This window comes from Phyllostomus hastatus, unplaced genomic scaffold (assembly GCF_019186645.2).
Source record: "Phyllostomus hastatus isolate PE091 unplaced genomic scaffold, TTU_PhHast_1.1 phas_scaffold_200, whole genome shotgun sequence".
Taxonomy (NCBI): domain Eukaryota; kingdom Metazoa; phylum Chordata; class Mammalia; order Chiroptera; family Phyllostomidae; genus Phyllostomus; species Phyllostomus hastatus.
The window spans coordinates 6,498,135-6,513,907 of record NW_025334016.1 but is presented as its reverse complement, the minus strand read 5'-3'; positions in this window follow the sequence as shown (position 1 = coordinate 6,513,907).

Here is a 15,773-nt window from a genome sequence, read left to right as displayed (position 1 = left end):
GAGGGAGAGAGATGGGATTGTTCTGGGCAATCTGCAGATGGCCAGTCTTGTAGGGCTTCAAGGCCATATGAACTTTGATCTTTGTTCTATGAGTGATGAAAAACAATTGAGATCTTTAAGAAGAGAATAATATGATCCTACTTAAGCATAAAAAGTTTCATACTGGTTCCTGAAAAGATGTATTGATGTGGGGGGCAGAATGGGTGCAGATTCTGGTTGAGTTCATGATAGACAATATGGGAGTTTTTGGTAGCTTGTACTAGGGTGAAGAAGTAAATGGGTTTGAGAAATAGTTTAAGAAGCAAAATCAACAAGAAATGAATGGATTTGATATGGGGAATTAAGAGGGAGAGGACTGGTCAACAATGTTTCTCCAGCTTCTGGAATACATAAATCAATGGCTGGATGGTGCCACATATGATAAAGAGGAGCTTTTAGGAAGAAGATAGCATAAATTTTGTTTTGCAATGCCAAATTTGGCCTGCTTTTGAGACATTCAAGTGGACATGTGAAGTATCCAATTGGATTTATAGGTCTATTGCTCAGCAGAGAGGTATTTAGGCTGGAGATAGGCATTTAGGCATCATTAATATATAGATCAAAATAGAAGTTATGAGTACCTAATGGGATCACTTAGGGAACAAGCATAAAATAGAAACAAAGAAGGCTTACAATCTCCAACATGTAGTGGCTTAGTAGAAGAGAATGAGCTGGAAAATAAGACTGAACAGGAATCGCCACAGATATAAAAGGAAAACTAGAAGAAGTATGGTCACAGAATACAAGAGAAGAGACTTTCTAAGTAGGGGGAGTGGCCATTGTTGTTGAATACAGCTGAGATTTCAGGTAACAAGGCCAGGAAAATATTCACTAACTCTAGCAACATGGAAGGCACTGGTAACTTAATGAGCACTATTTTGTTGCAATGAAGGTGGTGAAAGTCAGATGAGAGGGAGCCAAGTGCCTAAGAAGTGACGAAATTATGGCATTTAGAATGCCCAACTCTTTCTACAAGTCTGACCATGAAAGGCAAGCATGAGATGAAACAGCAGCAGGAAAGTGTGGGGCCAAGGAAAGAGGTCTTTAGCTTTGGTAGAGTCTTGTTTCTTAAATAATTCCATATTGAGTACAGCAAAATATTCTACTCTCAGTGTTTCTGACCCACAGCCCAGCTACCTTATACTAACAGGAATGAAGTCCTGATCAACACCCACATGTACCTCATGCAAAGTTTTACTCACTTTCAAAACACAGCATCATGAAAGAAGAGAGAAAGTGGTTGCTTATGTTTGCCTTCCCTTTCCCTCTTTTTTCTATCTGAACCTTCTTTTTTCCCTAGCTACTTCTCGTATTACCTATCTCCTTTCTATCTCAGCCAACCTAACACATGCTCTCATAAATTCTTACCTGAACTATTTTTAAAATACATTTTATTGATTATGCCATTACAGTTATCCCAATTTTTCTCCCCTTTATTACCTTCCACACTGCAACCCCCCCCCCCACCAACATCACCCCTTCCTTAGTTCATATCCATGGGTCATACATATAAGTCCTTTGGCTTCTCCATTTCCTACACTATTCTTTTTTTAAGTATTTTTATTGATTATGCTATTACAGTTTTTCCAATTTTCCCTCTTTATGCCCCCTCCACCCTACCCACCCCCCAACCCTACAGCATCCCCCCTCTTAGTTCATGTCCATGGGTTGTACATATAAGTTCTTTGAGTCCTCTGTTTCCTATACTATTTTTTATCTCTCCCCATCTATTTTATGTCCACTAATTATGCTTCTTCTTCCCTGTACCTTTCACCCCAATTCCTCCCTTCCCCCTCCCCACTGAAATCCCTCCGTGTGATATCCATTTCTCTGAATCTGTTCCTGTTGTGGTTGTTGGCTTAGTTTTTGTTTTCATTGTGTTTTTTTTTTCTTTTAGGCTTATTTGTTCAGAGTTGTGTGTTTGTTGTCATTTTACTGTTCATATTTTTTATCTTCTTTTTCTTAGATAAGTCCCTTTAATGTTTCATATAACAATGGCTTGGTGATGAAAGACAAAGAGACAGTCCTAAAAGAAGCAAGGGGAAAGGAGATAGTTACCTACAAAGGGGTGCCCATCAGGCGGGCTATCAGCTGATCTCTCAAAAGAAACCTTGCAGGCAAGAAGGGGCTGGAAAGAAGTATTTGAAGTCATGAAAGGCCAGGACCTACATCCAAGATTATTCTATCTAGCAAAGCTTTCATTTAAAATGGAAGGGCAGATAAAGTGCTTCTCAGATAAGTCAAGTTAACAGAGTTCATCCTCTCCCATACTATTCTTAACCTCATCCTGTCTACTTTGTACCAACCATTTATCCTTCTTATTCCCCATACCTTTTGCCCCATTATCCCTCCTTACCCTCCCCACTGATAATCCTCCATGTGATCTCCATTTCTGTGATTCTGTTCCTGTTCTAGGTGTTTGATTAGTTTGTTTTTGTTTTTGTTTTTAGCTTTAGTTGTTGATAGCTGTGAGTTTATTGTCATTTTACTGTTCATAGTTTTGATCATCTTCTTTTTCTTAGATAAGTCCCTTTAACATTTCATATAATAAAGGCTTGGTCATGATGAACTCCTTTAACTTGACCTTATCTGGGAAGAACTTTATCTGCCCTTTCATTCTAAGTGATAGCTTTGCTGGACAGAGTAATCTTGGATGGAGGTCCTTGACTCTCAAGACTTCAAATACTTCTTTCCAGCCCCTTCTTGCCTGCAAGGTTTGTTTTTGAGAAATCAGCTGATAGCCTATGGGCGCTCCTTTGTAGATAACTCCCTCCTTTTCTCTTGCTGTTTTTAAGATTCCCTCCTTTTCTCTAATCTTGGGTAATGTAATTGTGATGTGCCTTGGTGTGTGCTTCCTTGGAACCAACTTCTTTGGGACTCTCTGAGCTTCCTGGACTTCCTGGAAGTCAATTTCTTTTGCCAGATTAGGGAAGTTCTCCTTCACTATTTGTTCAAATAAGTTTTTCAATTTCTTGCTCTTCCTCTTCTCCTGGCATCCCTATGATTCATATGTTGGAACATTTAAAGTTGTCCTGGAGGTTCCTAAACCTCTCCTCATTTTTTTGAATTCTTGTTTCTTCATTCTGTTCTGCTTGAGTGTTTATTTCTTCCTTCTGCTTCAAGTCATTGATTTGAGTCCTGGTTTCCTTCCCATCACTGTTGATTTCATGTGCATTTTCCTTTATTTCACTTTGCATAGCCTTCACTCCTTCCTCTATTTTGCATCTATCCTCAAACATTTCTATGAGCATCCTGATTACCAGTGTTTTGAACTACACATTTGATAGGTTGGCCATCTCTTCATTGCTTAGTTCTATTTTTGGAGCTTGGATCTGTTCTTTCATTTGGGCCATTTTTTTTGTATCAGTGTACCTGTTATGTTCTAAGGGATGGAGCCTTAGGAATTCACCAGGGTGGGGCAACCCACAGCACCATGTTGTGGTACTGTATATGGGAGAGGGGTACAAAAGGTAACAATGCCACTTGTTTGGTTCTTGGCCAGCTTTTAGTCACTTTCTCTGCTAACCACAAGGAAATTGGGCCCTTTGGGTGCTGATTCCCAGGTAGGTGGATTTGTGTATGTTCCAGGACCCTGTGGGTCTCTCCAACAAACACTCCCATGAGGCTTTTAGTTTCTCCTGCTGCAATTCCCACAAGTTTTTACAGCCAGAGGCTTTGAGGTTTTATTTCCCCATGCTGGAATCCTGGATTGCATTCTCTGTCTCACTCCCCAGTTGTTCCTCCCAATTTATCCACATGTAAATGTGAGACCGCCTGGTCTGCCAGCTGCTACTTCACCAACCCAGTCCTCCAGCCGCCACCTTGCCACACATCCTCTCCACCCCAGCTGCCAGTCTCTGCCCCTTCTACCAGTCAGACTGAATATTTCTTCTTTAACTCCTTGGTTATCAGACTTCCATATGGTTCAATTTTCTGGCAGTTGTGATTGTTTTTTGTTTTTTAATTGGTTGTTGTCTTTCTCTTGGTTGTGCAAGGAGGCAAAGTGTATCTATCTATGCCTCTATCTTGGCCAGAAGTAGTCTTTCCTGGACTATTATAACAGCCTCCCAAAACACCATAATACCTTCAGTCTTACAATCCATCACTGCCAGAGTAATCTTTACAAAAGGCAGTTCTAAATATGTTGGTCTCACCAAAAACCTTCAGTGATTCCTTGCTGCCCAACAAATAAACAAAATTTGCAATCTGGCTGCTGCTCTGGCTGTGTCCTGCCCTCCTTCCTATTATATTGCTACTGCTACTCTCTACATACCCTATGCTCTACTATTCTACTATTTGTAATTCCCTTGCTATACACTAAATTTTGCCTCTCCACACCTTTACTCAGGCTGTTTATCATCATCATCATCATCATCATCATTCTACCCTTCCTTTATCTCTGCTATTGCAATCTTACCCATCCTTTCTTTAACCTAGGTGCACCCTAAAGAAAACTTTCTCTGATACCCACTTCACCCTCTCTTTCAAACCTAAATATCCATTCTTTTCACTGAAGAGTCATAAGAGGGAGTGGAGGCAGGGGTCACAGACACAGAACAATGGGAATTTATATGGCATTGCCTAATACTATATGTTTGTGTATTTGTCAAATCCTTTTACTGAATGCACTGAACTCTTGCAAGACTGGAATATGCAAAATTCATTTTTGGATCCACCATGGCATCCAGCCAGGGCCTTGCACAGAGCAGGCCCTCAGCTAATGTTTACTCACTAAGGGATTAATGAAAAGAAAGAAGGGAGGAGAAGGGTGAGGAAAAGGTAGGGATGGAAGAAGAAATCCTAATACCAGGTCCTAAAGGCAAGAAACAAACAGAAAAGTCCATTAAAAATCCTCATGTGGCAATTCATTTAACGTATGAGAAACCCTTTCATTCCTGAAAACTTCTCCAGGATCTCCTAATAAATTTCTTTAAATATTTACAGTTTCCACAGTATAATATAATCTGCTTAGGAATATTAATTAAAAGTGACCCCACTCTTGTGGCTACAGTTAATAGCAAGTGACTTAAATGCTGAAAGATCATTCCAGATAGAAAACATTCTAAGAACAGAGCTATGAGCTTCTGCTAAGCTATTCTGAGTCCTTCAGCTTAAACTCTTCCTCCTCACAACTCCTATATTCCTCAGACCAGGCTGTTGAGTCCTTCCATTGGCATTGGGACAACAGCTTTGTAACTAGTCACATGTCTGGTCTCCTCCCCAACCTAATCTATCCTTTACTTAGTCTATAATTAATATTTATTTTTTATAATTTTTTTCACTGTATACCAACCAGAATGGCAAAAATCGAAAAGATTAACAATAGCAAGTATTGACAATGTTATAGAGAAATGCATCTCTTGTTCATTGCTTGTTTGAGTATAAATTGATAACAACCACCTTGCATAATTATTTAGTAGTAACTACTAAAGCTAAATAGATATTGACCCTTTGGCCCAATGACCCTCCTCCTAGACAAGCGAGTGCATGTATCTACCAAAATAGATGTGCAAGATATTTTATTCATAATAGCCCACACCTGGAAATAACCCACATTTCCATTAACAAGAGAATGGATAAAGAAATTGGTGTACATTCATTCAATGGAATGTTACTCAGCAATAAAAAGAAATAAGCTACTTATCTCAAAATATCAAGTTGAATAAAAGAAGCCAGTTACAAAACAACACACATTGTATGATTCCAATTATATGAAGTTCAAGAACAGTTCAACAACACTTATTAATAGTGGTTAAGCAGTGAGGGAAAGGTAGTTGTTCACTGTGAAGGCATGTAAAGGGCATTTCTTGGGTGATGGAAATGTCCCATATCTTTATCTGGGTGGTGATTACCTGGGTAGAAACTTAGACTGTGCACTTAAAAACTGACCAACTTATTTTATGTAAATTATACCTCAACTAAAAAGAAACAATCTCATATTAACCAAGAACATAAAAAATCTTTTCAACCTGTCTCTTCCCTAACTTCTGAAATGAATCCAGTTTCAAGACCTATGCCTCATTATCAAGATTCCCCATCACCTGCAGCTAGCCAGCTAGCCCTTCATCACTTCATTCCAACTGACCAGTTTCAGCGGTTTTCCCCTGAAACTTAACACTGTAGTGGAAAACCACCGTGATTTTGGTCATACCACTTCACTTTTCTATACTTCTCTCCCTCTTTCTTTTCTATAAGCCAGATCCTTCAGGTCAAGCACTAAATTCACCTTTTCCTGAACTTGCTCATCAGTCATTCTCTTTATTTATCATTCCTTTAGCATAACCATGTATATCCCACATTACATGGTTTACACTGGCTTGTATATAACTTTAAAATTAATTTATAATAAATTGTAGCAATTGTATAATCTCTGTCACTTCTAACATATAACTCTTCTCCATGCTCTATTATAAATTCTAGAAGGTTGGAACTAAAGTCTCTTTATCTTCCAAATACCTCTCATCTCTCAGTGTCTGGCATAATGCCACATACTCAATGGGTGCACTAACATAAACCTTGAGCTTCAAAGTCAAATTAAAAATAATTATAAATATTAATGAAATGGAATAGAAAAAGGCCCTCTGTTAGAATGATAAAATTATCAGATTATCTATCTGACACAGGCAAATAGAAAGAGTAATCTCTACAGTTTTTTTTATTATTTGTACATGAACATAATTTGTAAATCAAATAGTTCTATAAGGCATATAAACATAAGTTGTCCTCAAACTGATTTAACCATTTAACTTTATTCATAATAAATAATTTAGCTCCCCTAATCCCTGAGGTGGGATAACTCAGAATCATGTTCTTCACTATCTCTCCGAGGTAGCTAGTGGGACTAAACCTCAGTTGCCCACACACATAACCTGCTCATTTTCCTTTCCTTGTCCCTCTTTCTCCCTTTACCTAATAGTTCTAATTTGATCATTTCTGAAATACACTATTTGACCTCCAGTCCTTATCTCAGGGTCTGCTTTAGGGACACCCAACCTAAGACCATGAAAAAAAGCATCCCTATAAGTCAAAGATGAAAAAGCTATTTGTAAATATGGGGTTAAAGAAAGGGTAAGAATGAAGAAAGGGAAGTAGAATGAATGGAAAGGATTAGACTGAGAGCACTCATGACTGAGATGCCACTTTCTATGCCCCATGCCCACAGGCATATCCATGTGAGACTTCCTACTAGACAAGACTCTTCAGTACCCATAATTCTTTGCATTAATACCAAGAACAGCATCTTGCACAACTGGAATATTAAGAATGTTTTTTGGGTGGGGGTCTAAGATGGCGTCAGAGTAGGAGGGAGCAGATTCAGCTTCCCTTTGCTCAGGGGAGAAAATCCTCACCGATCTATGGAGTAGAGAAGCAAGCAACCTACATACTTCAGCATATGTGAAAATAGGGGACCAAGGATTGTCACGGAACCAAAAAACTGGACCCTAACAAGAGTGCTGCAACAAGGTAGGGTCCCAGAGACCAGCGTGAGGTCGGGGAGCTGCAGCCCCAGGCCCAGGGCCCACTGCTGGGTTTGCCACAGAGTCCTTTGGAGAGAGCTGGGACAACTGCTCCCTCCCCAGCCAAACAAGGTCTGAGCAGCACTGGGAGGAATCCAGCTGCTAGCAAACACACAGGGGCTGTGAGCACTTTTGGAGGCTGTGGACACCAGTGGGGCTGGGTCACACAGTGGGCCCTGATCCCCACAGTCACTGGTCTGGCTGGAGAGTTTGGCTGTGGGAGAAGGAAGGCCACTGAGTGCAGCAGCAGGCTTGAACAGGAGGAATTTCTCAAGAGGAAGGAGTGAATAGAAAGACACGGGAGAATTCTCCTAAAGTGATCAATTGCTCCAGCTTCCCTGCCACCCAGCCAAGGGCGCACACCTGCAGGGAGAGCATCCCCACACCCCAGTCCACAGCAGTAACCCTGGGGAAAGGCCTGATTCACACACCCAGGGTGCAAGGCTGAGGACCCATGTTAGCTTCCCAGACAGTGAGGGAAGCAGTGCCAGCACCACTGACCAAGGAAGAAAAGCCATACCAATCACCCCTCAGCCTGCCACAACCAGCAAGAGCAGAAAAACCGGTTTGGCCACTTTGAAACCAAAAGACTTTTTAATTTGATTCTATTTTTTTAACAATTCCTAATTTTAATTTTTATTGTTTTTATTCTCTTTTGATTTCTTTTTCCTCTCTTTCCTGATTTCCTGTTGTATACCTTCCTCCTTCCTTTCCTCCAATTTTATCTCTTCTTCCTTCCTTCGTCTGCCTTTTCCATTTTTATTTTTTAAATTTTTTTCTAAATACCTACAAGTGAGACAAAATCCTGGATCTGTGAAAAGACGAAAGTTGAACCCAAAGAAAGGGCATCACAACAGCTGGGGCAGTGACAAAAATTTCACTCTGCTATTACAGAGAACCTGCAAGTTTTTCCATATTTGTATTAGTATTATTTTTCCAGTATTCTTACATCTTTTTTAATAGTATTTTTGTATCCCTCTACATTTTGTATAGTCTGCTTTGCTAGGCTGGTTACATTGTATGACCTGACAGTTTTCCCCTGATATCACTTTCCATAGTGTATTGCTAATTTACTGTCCTTTAACTCACCTGTGTCCCATTTGCACACTACTCAAGGGTCTGTACTCCCTATTCTTGTTACCTAGATCTCATAGATTCTGTTATATGATTGTTGCTCTAATATTATTGTAAATAACTGCTGTTCCATGCAATTGTAATTACTTCACAACACCCCTCCCAGATCTTAGCCCATTTCAAAGTTTCCTGAACTCTATTGCTGTAGTGGTTAACTCTATTCTCTCACACACTACACCTATTTATTATCCTTTACTCTCACCTTACCTAAGAATCTGACCTCCCACAACCTCCCTGCTTTATAGATCCAACTCACAATCCTTCCTTCCCCAACAAGACTCTTACCTTCTTTCCATCCTTTCAAAAATCAGATAGCTGGGTGGAAGATCACAGTTAACACTATACATAGTCAAAGGATCTGCTATCCCTTCTCTACTTGCTGCTACTGTAAGGATCATAGAATACTCTGTTGCTGTCTTAAACCATTTTGCCTTACCCCTCCAACTTTGACAAAAAAGAATAGGTGGAAACGGTGAACACCAGGATATCCACTGGAAGAGGAAACAAACAACAAAGGAACCACTAACAGATAACAACAGAAGAAGGTGAAGGAGGGAGTGATAACCACACAAACCTGAATCCAGGACCTATCTGAACATACAACTCAACAGAAGAGACAGTACCCAGTACAAACAACTCAACAAGAGCAAGAGAGAATCCTCAAAACCTTGTACACACAGAAGAACCAGCTTCAACACAACCTGCCCTCACCAGCACAACAAAATACAAGAGGTGGTGGACAGAGTGACCAACATATAACCAGCTGGTGGGGAGGACCCACAAAAGAAAGACCCAACAGCAATCAAAACCCAAAGACAAAGACAGAGCCAACTTAAATGACAGCCCAAGACCAGTGAGCTTGGGAGATCAAGGAAACTGCACCACTGAAACTCACTGCTATTCTATGAAAGAAGTTAACACCACAAACCCAGGGAGCCAGAACAGATCAATTTAAGAAACTGAGGCTAACAAGAAGAGTGTCACAAACAATGGGAAGGCAAAGAAACAATCCCCAAATGAAAGGAAAGGAGGAATCCTCACAAAGATGCTAAATGAAATAGAGGCAATTCAACTATCAGATATTGAGTTCAAAGCAATGATCGTCAGGAAGCTCAATGAGCTCACAATGAGCTACCAGAAACTATAGGGAAGCTACAATGACCTCACTGAAAACTACATCACCATGAAAAAGGAAATAGAAACAATCACCAAGGGCCAAGAGGAAATAAAGAACACAATTTCTGAACTGAAGAACACAGTAGAAGGAAGGAAAAGCAGGATCGATGAAGCAGAAGATTAGATCAGTGAGCTAGAGGACAAAGTAGAAGAAAACACCCAGAAACAGCAAGAAAAGGAAAAGAGGCTCAGAAAGAATGAAGAGGGATTAAGAGAAATGCAAGACAATATGAAACATAATAATATCCGTATAATAGGGATGCCAGAAGGAGAAAAAGAAGAGCAAGGGATAGAAAACCTATTTCAAAAAGTAATGATGGAAAACTTCCCTAATTTGATGAGAGAAAAAGTCACACAAATCCAGAAAACAAAGAGAGTCACAATCAACAAGAACCCAAAGAGGCCCACCTCAAGACACATCATAATTAAAATGGCAAAATTTCAAGACAAAGATAGAATCTTAAAGGCAGCAAGGGAAAAACAGGAAGTAACATACAAGGGAGCCCCAATAAGGCTAACAGCTGACTTCTCAATGGAAACACTCCAAGCCAGAAGAGAATGGCAAAAAATATTCTAAGTAATGAGAACCAGAGGTCTGCAACCAAGGCTACTTTACCCAGCAAGGATCTCAGTCAAGATAGAAGGCCAAATAAGAAGCTTCTCAGACTAAAGAAGTCTAAAAGAATACACCTCCACCAAACCAGCTCTGCAAAAGATGCTAAAGGGACTGCTTTAAGGAAAGAAAGGAAAAGAGAGAGAGAGAGAGAAACACAGATACGAAAATGGCAATGAATAAGTACCTGTCAATAATAACTTTAAACGTAAATGGATTAAACGCTGCAATCAAAAGACAGAGAATACCTGAATGGAAAAGAAAGCATGACCCACACATATGTTGTCTACAAGAGAACCGCCTCAGGACAAAAGATATACACAGATAAAAAGTGAAGGACTGCAAACAAATTTTCCAAGCAAATGGACAGGGAAAAAAAGCCAGGGTAGCAATACTCATATCTGACAAAATAGACTTCCAAAAAAGGTCCATAAAGAGAAACCCAGAAGGTCACTTCATAATACTCAAGGGAAGAATCCATCAAGAAGACATAAACACTGTAAATATATATGCACCCAACATAGGAGCACCCAAATACATTAAAAAAAAATCTTAGAGAACTTTAAGAAAGATATTGAGAGCAACACAATTATCATAGGGGATTTTAACACCCCACTGTCAAAAATGGAGAGATCTTCCAAAAAATATATCAACAAAGATATTGTGGCATTGAACAATGCCCTAGATGAAATGGACTTAACTGATATATACAGAGCCCTTCATCCCAAGAAGCAAAATGCACATTCTTTACAAACACGATGGAACATTTTCAAAGACAGACCACATGATAGGACACAAAGCAAGCCTCAACAATTTCAAGAAAATTGAATTCATACCAAGCATCTTCTCTGACCACAAGGGACTAAAACTAGAACCTAACCCCAAGGGAAGAAACCCGAAACACTCAAAATCATGGATATTGAATAGCATTCTATTAAACCATGAATGGGTCAAGAATGAAATTAGGGAAGAAATCAAAATGTTTCTGGAAACAAACAAAAATGAACTCACAACAACCCAAAATTTATGGGACACAGCAAATACAGTCCTGAGAGGGAAGTTCATAGCAATACAGGCCTACCTAAAAAAGATAGAAACATTTCAAACAAACAACCTAACCCTACGTCGACAAGAACTCAAGAAAAAACAATAAAGACAGCCCAGAGCAAGCAGAAGAAAGGAGATAACCAAGATCAGAGAAGAATTAAATGACATAGAGACTAAAAGCACAATTCTAAGGATCAATGAATCCAGGAGCTGGTCCTTTGAAAAGATAAACAAAATTGACAAAACTTTAAGCAGGCCCATGAAGAAAAAAAGAGAAAGGATCCAAATAAACACAAACAGAAATGAAAAAGGAGAGATTACAATTGACACCACAGAAATACAAAGGATTGTAAGAAATTACTACAAAGAACTGTATGCCAAGAAATTTGGAAACCTAGGTGAAATGGACAAATTTCTAGAAAAATATAATCTTCCAAAACTCAATAAAAAAGAAGCAGAAAGCCTGAACAGATCAAAACAGCAGATGAAATTGAAGCAGTAATCAAAAAACTTCCGACACACAAAAGTCTGGGTCCAGATGGTTTCACAGGAGAATTCTACAAAGCATTTAAGGAAGAGCTAATCCCTGTCCTTCACACACCATTCCAAAAAATCCAAAATGATGGGAGACCCCCAAACTCTTTTTATGAAGCCACCATCATCCTAATCCCAAAACCAGATAAAGAAACAACAAAGAAAGAAAACTTCAGGTCCACATCGCTGACGAACATAGACTCTAAAATTCTCAACAAATATTGGCAAACCGCATCCAACAATACATTAGAAAGATCATACACCATGACCAAGTGAGATTCATCCCAGGGTTGCAAGGATGATTCAATATTCACAAATCAGTAAATGTAATACATCAAATAAAGAAAAGCAAACACAAAAATCACATGATTATGTCAGTAGGTGCGAAAAAGCATTTGATAAGGTACAGCACCTGTTTATGATAAAAACACTCAGCAAAGTGGGAATAGAGGGAGCATTCCTCAACATAATAAAGGCCATATACGAGAGACCTACAGCCAACATCATATTCAATGGGCCAAAATTAAAATCTTTTCCACTAAGATCAGGAACAAGACAAGGCTGTCCGCTTTCACCAGTTTTATTCAATATAGTATTGGAAGTTTTAGCCACAGTGATCAGACAAGAATAGGAAATAAAAGGCATCCAAATCGAAAAGAAGGGAACAAAACTGTCATTGTTTGCAGATGACATGTTAGTGTACATAGGAAATCCTGTAGACTCTGCTAAAAAACTGCTTGACCTCATAAACGAATTTGGCAAAACTGCGGGAGACAAAGTCAATATCCAGAAATCAGAAACATTTTTCTATACCAACAATGAAACAGCAGAAACAGAAATCAGGGAAAAAACTCATTTGATATAGCAGAAAGAATAATAAAATACCTAGGAATAAATCCAGCCAAGGAAGTAAAAGATCTGTACTCAGAAAACTACACAACACTGAAAAGAAAGAAATTCTTACTTTCACAACACTGAAAGAAATTATGGAAGACACAAACAAATGGAAACATATACCATGTTCATGGATTGGAAGAATTAACATCATCAAAATGTCCCTACTACCCAAAGCAATTTACAGATTCAATGCAATACCTATAAAAATACCAATGGCATATTTCACAGACATAGAACAAACACTTCAAAAATTTATATGGAACCATAAATGACCCCGAATAGCTGCTGCAATTTTGAGAAAGAAAAGCAAAGTAGGAGGGATCACAATACCTGATACCAAACTGTATTACAAGGCCACTGTAATCAAAACAGCCTGGTACTGGCATAAAAAACAGGCACATGGACCAATGGAACAGAACAGGGAGCCCAGAAATAAATCCAAGTCTCTATGGTCAATTAATATTGGACAAAGGGGACAGCAGCATAAAATGGAGTAAAAACAGTCTCTTCAACAAATGGTGTTGGGAAAACTAGACAGCTACGTGCAAAAACAATGAAACTCGAGCACCAACTTACACCATACAGAAAAGTAAATTCAAGGTGGATAAAAGACTTAAATATAAGCCATGTCACCATTAAAGTCCTAGAGGAAAACATAAGCAGGAAAATCTCAGATATTTCAGGCAGTAACATTTTTACTGATATGTCCCCCAGAACAAGGGACATAAAGGAAAGAATAAACAAATGGGATCTCATCAAAATAAAAAGCTTTTGCACAGCTAAAGAAAACAGTATTAAAATAAAAAGAGAACCAACTGTATGGGAAAACATATTTGCCAATGATACCTCAGACAAGGGTTTAATCCCCAAAATATATAAAGAACTTACATGAATCCACTCTAACAAGACAAGCAACTCAATTAAAAATGGGCAAAGGACTTGAACAGACACTTCTCCAAGGAGGACAAACAGAGGATCCAGAAACACATGAAAAGTTGCTCAATATCACTAGCTATCAGAGAGATGCAAGTTAAAACCACAATGAGATACCACTTCACACCAGTCAGAACGGCCATCATAAACAAAGCAACAAGCAACAAGTGTTGGAGAGGTTGTGGAGAAAAGGGGACCCTAGTGCACTGTTGGTGGGACTGCAGACTGGTACAACCACTATGGAAAACAGTATGGAATTTCCTCAGAAAACTAAAAATGGATCTGCCTTTTGACCCAGCAATTCCACTGCTAGGATTATATCTTAAGAACCCTGAAACATCAATCCGAAAGAACCTATGCACCCCAATGTTCATAGCAGCACAATTTACATTAGCCAAGTGCTGGAAGCAACCTAGATGCCCATCAGTAAATAAATGGATCAAAAGACTGTGGTACATTTGCATAATGGAATTCTATGCAGCAGAAAGAAAAAAGGAGCTCCTACCCTTTGCAACAGCATGGTTGCAACTGGAAAGCATTGTGCTAAGTGAAATAAGCTAGGCAGTGAAAGACAAATACCATATCATCTCACCTTTAACAAGAACCTAAACAACAAAACAAAGAAACAAGGAAAATATAACCAAAGACACTGAAATAAACAGACTGACAGAGTTCAGAGGGGAGAGGAGAGGGAATTTCAAGGGAATTTCAGGGGAAAAGGGGAAGGGTTTACAGGAACAAGTATAAAGGACACATGGATAAAAACTAGGGGCAGGTGGAAATGGGAGGGAGGAAGGGAGGGCTGGGTGGGTGGGTTGGGATGGGAGTAAAATATAGAAAATTGTACTGCAACAACAAAATAAAATTTTTAAAAAATTAAAAAATTAAATAAATATTTTATTTATTTATTTTTAGAGAGGGGAAGGGAGGGAGAAAGAGAGGGAGAGAAACATCAATGTGTGGTTTCCTCTTGCACACCCTCTACTGGGGACCTGGCCCGAAACCCAGGAATTGACTGGGAATTGAACAGGCAACCCTGTGGTTTGCAGACCATCACTGAATCCACTGAGCCAAACCAACCATGGTGGTCAGATTCTCTATACCCTTTCATCTAGGGTTGTCAAATAAATGTAAGTATACATTTATGGTTTTTAAAATGATAAAATTATGAATACCTAACTATATAATAAATTATAACAATTATAAAATCTATATTTGGAACATATACTTAAAAAGTATGCATTATCTGAAATTCAAACTTAACTGGGCATCCTTATTTTTATTTGCGAAATCTGGAAAGTCTCCAGGTTTATAGCTCTTTCTTTTGATTTTTTTCTTAAAGCTTTCAGGATTGGAAAGCTTTAAGGGGATTGGAGGCATGCTTCATGATTGAGAGCACATCTTTTATTTCTTTCAAATTTCCCACAGCAGTTAGTTGGTCTGTGTGCCCAGCCCATTTTCCAAGCCTGAGGCAAGGCCACCTTCTCTGAAGAAGCCTTTCAGGTTATTGCTGCAAGTGCTGAGACTATTACATCTTCAATAATAGCATATTTCCCATGTTGTTTGATTTGCAGTGAATCTCTAGCTTTTGTGACATTTTCTATACTGGGATGTTGAACTGTTACTTCACTTTTCTTGTATTTGTTTCTTATTATCCTGAGTCAGTCAGTATACTTAGTTGTCAGCAACAATACCAACTCTAACTGATTTCAGTGGAAAAGGAATTTATCAAAAGGATATTGAGTGACTCACAGAAATGCCTGGAGGTCTGGAAAATCTGGCTCAAATCAATACCCTAAATTCCTCCACAGACCAAAAAGGATTCTGCTGTTACCAGCTCCATGTGTCAGACACTGTGGACTTACCACCTATATTGCTCTCTA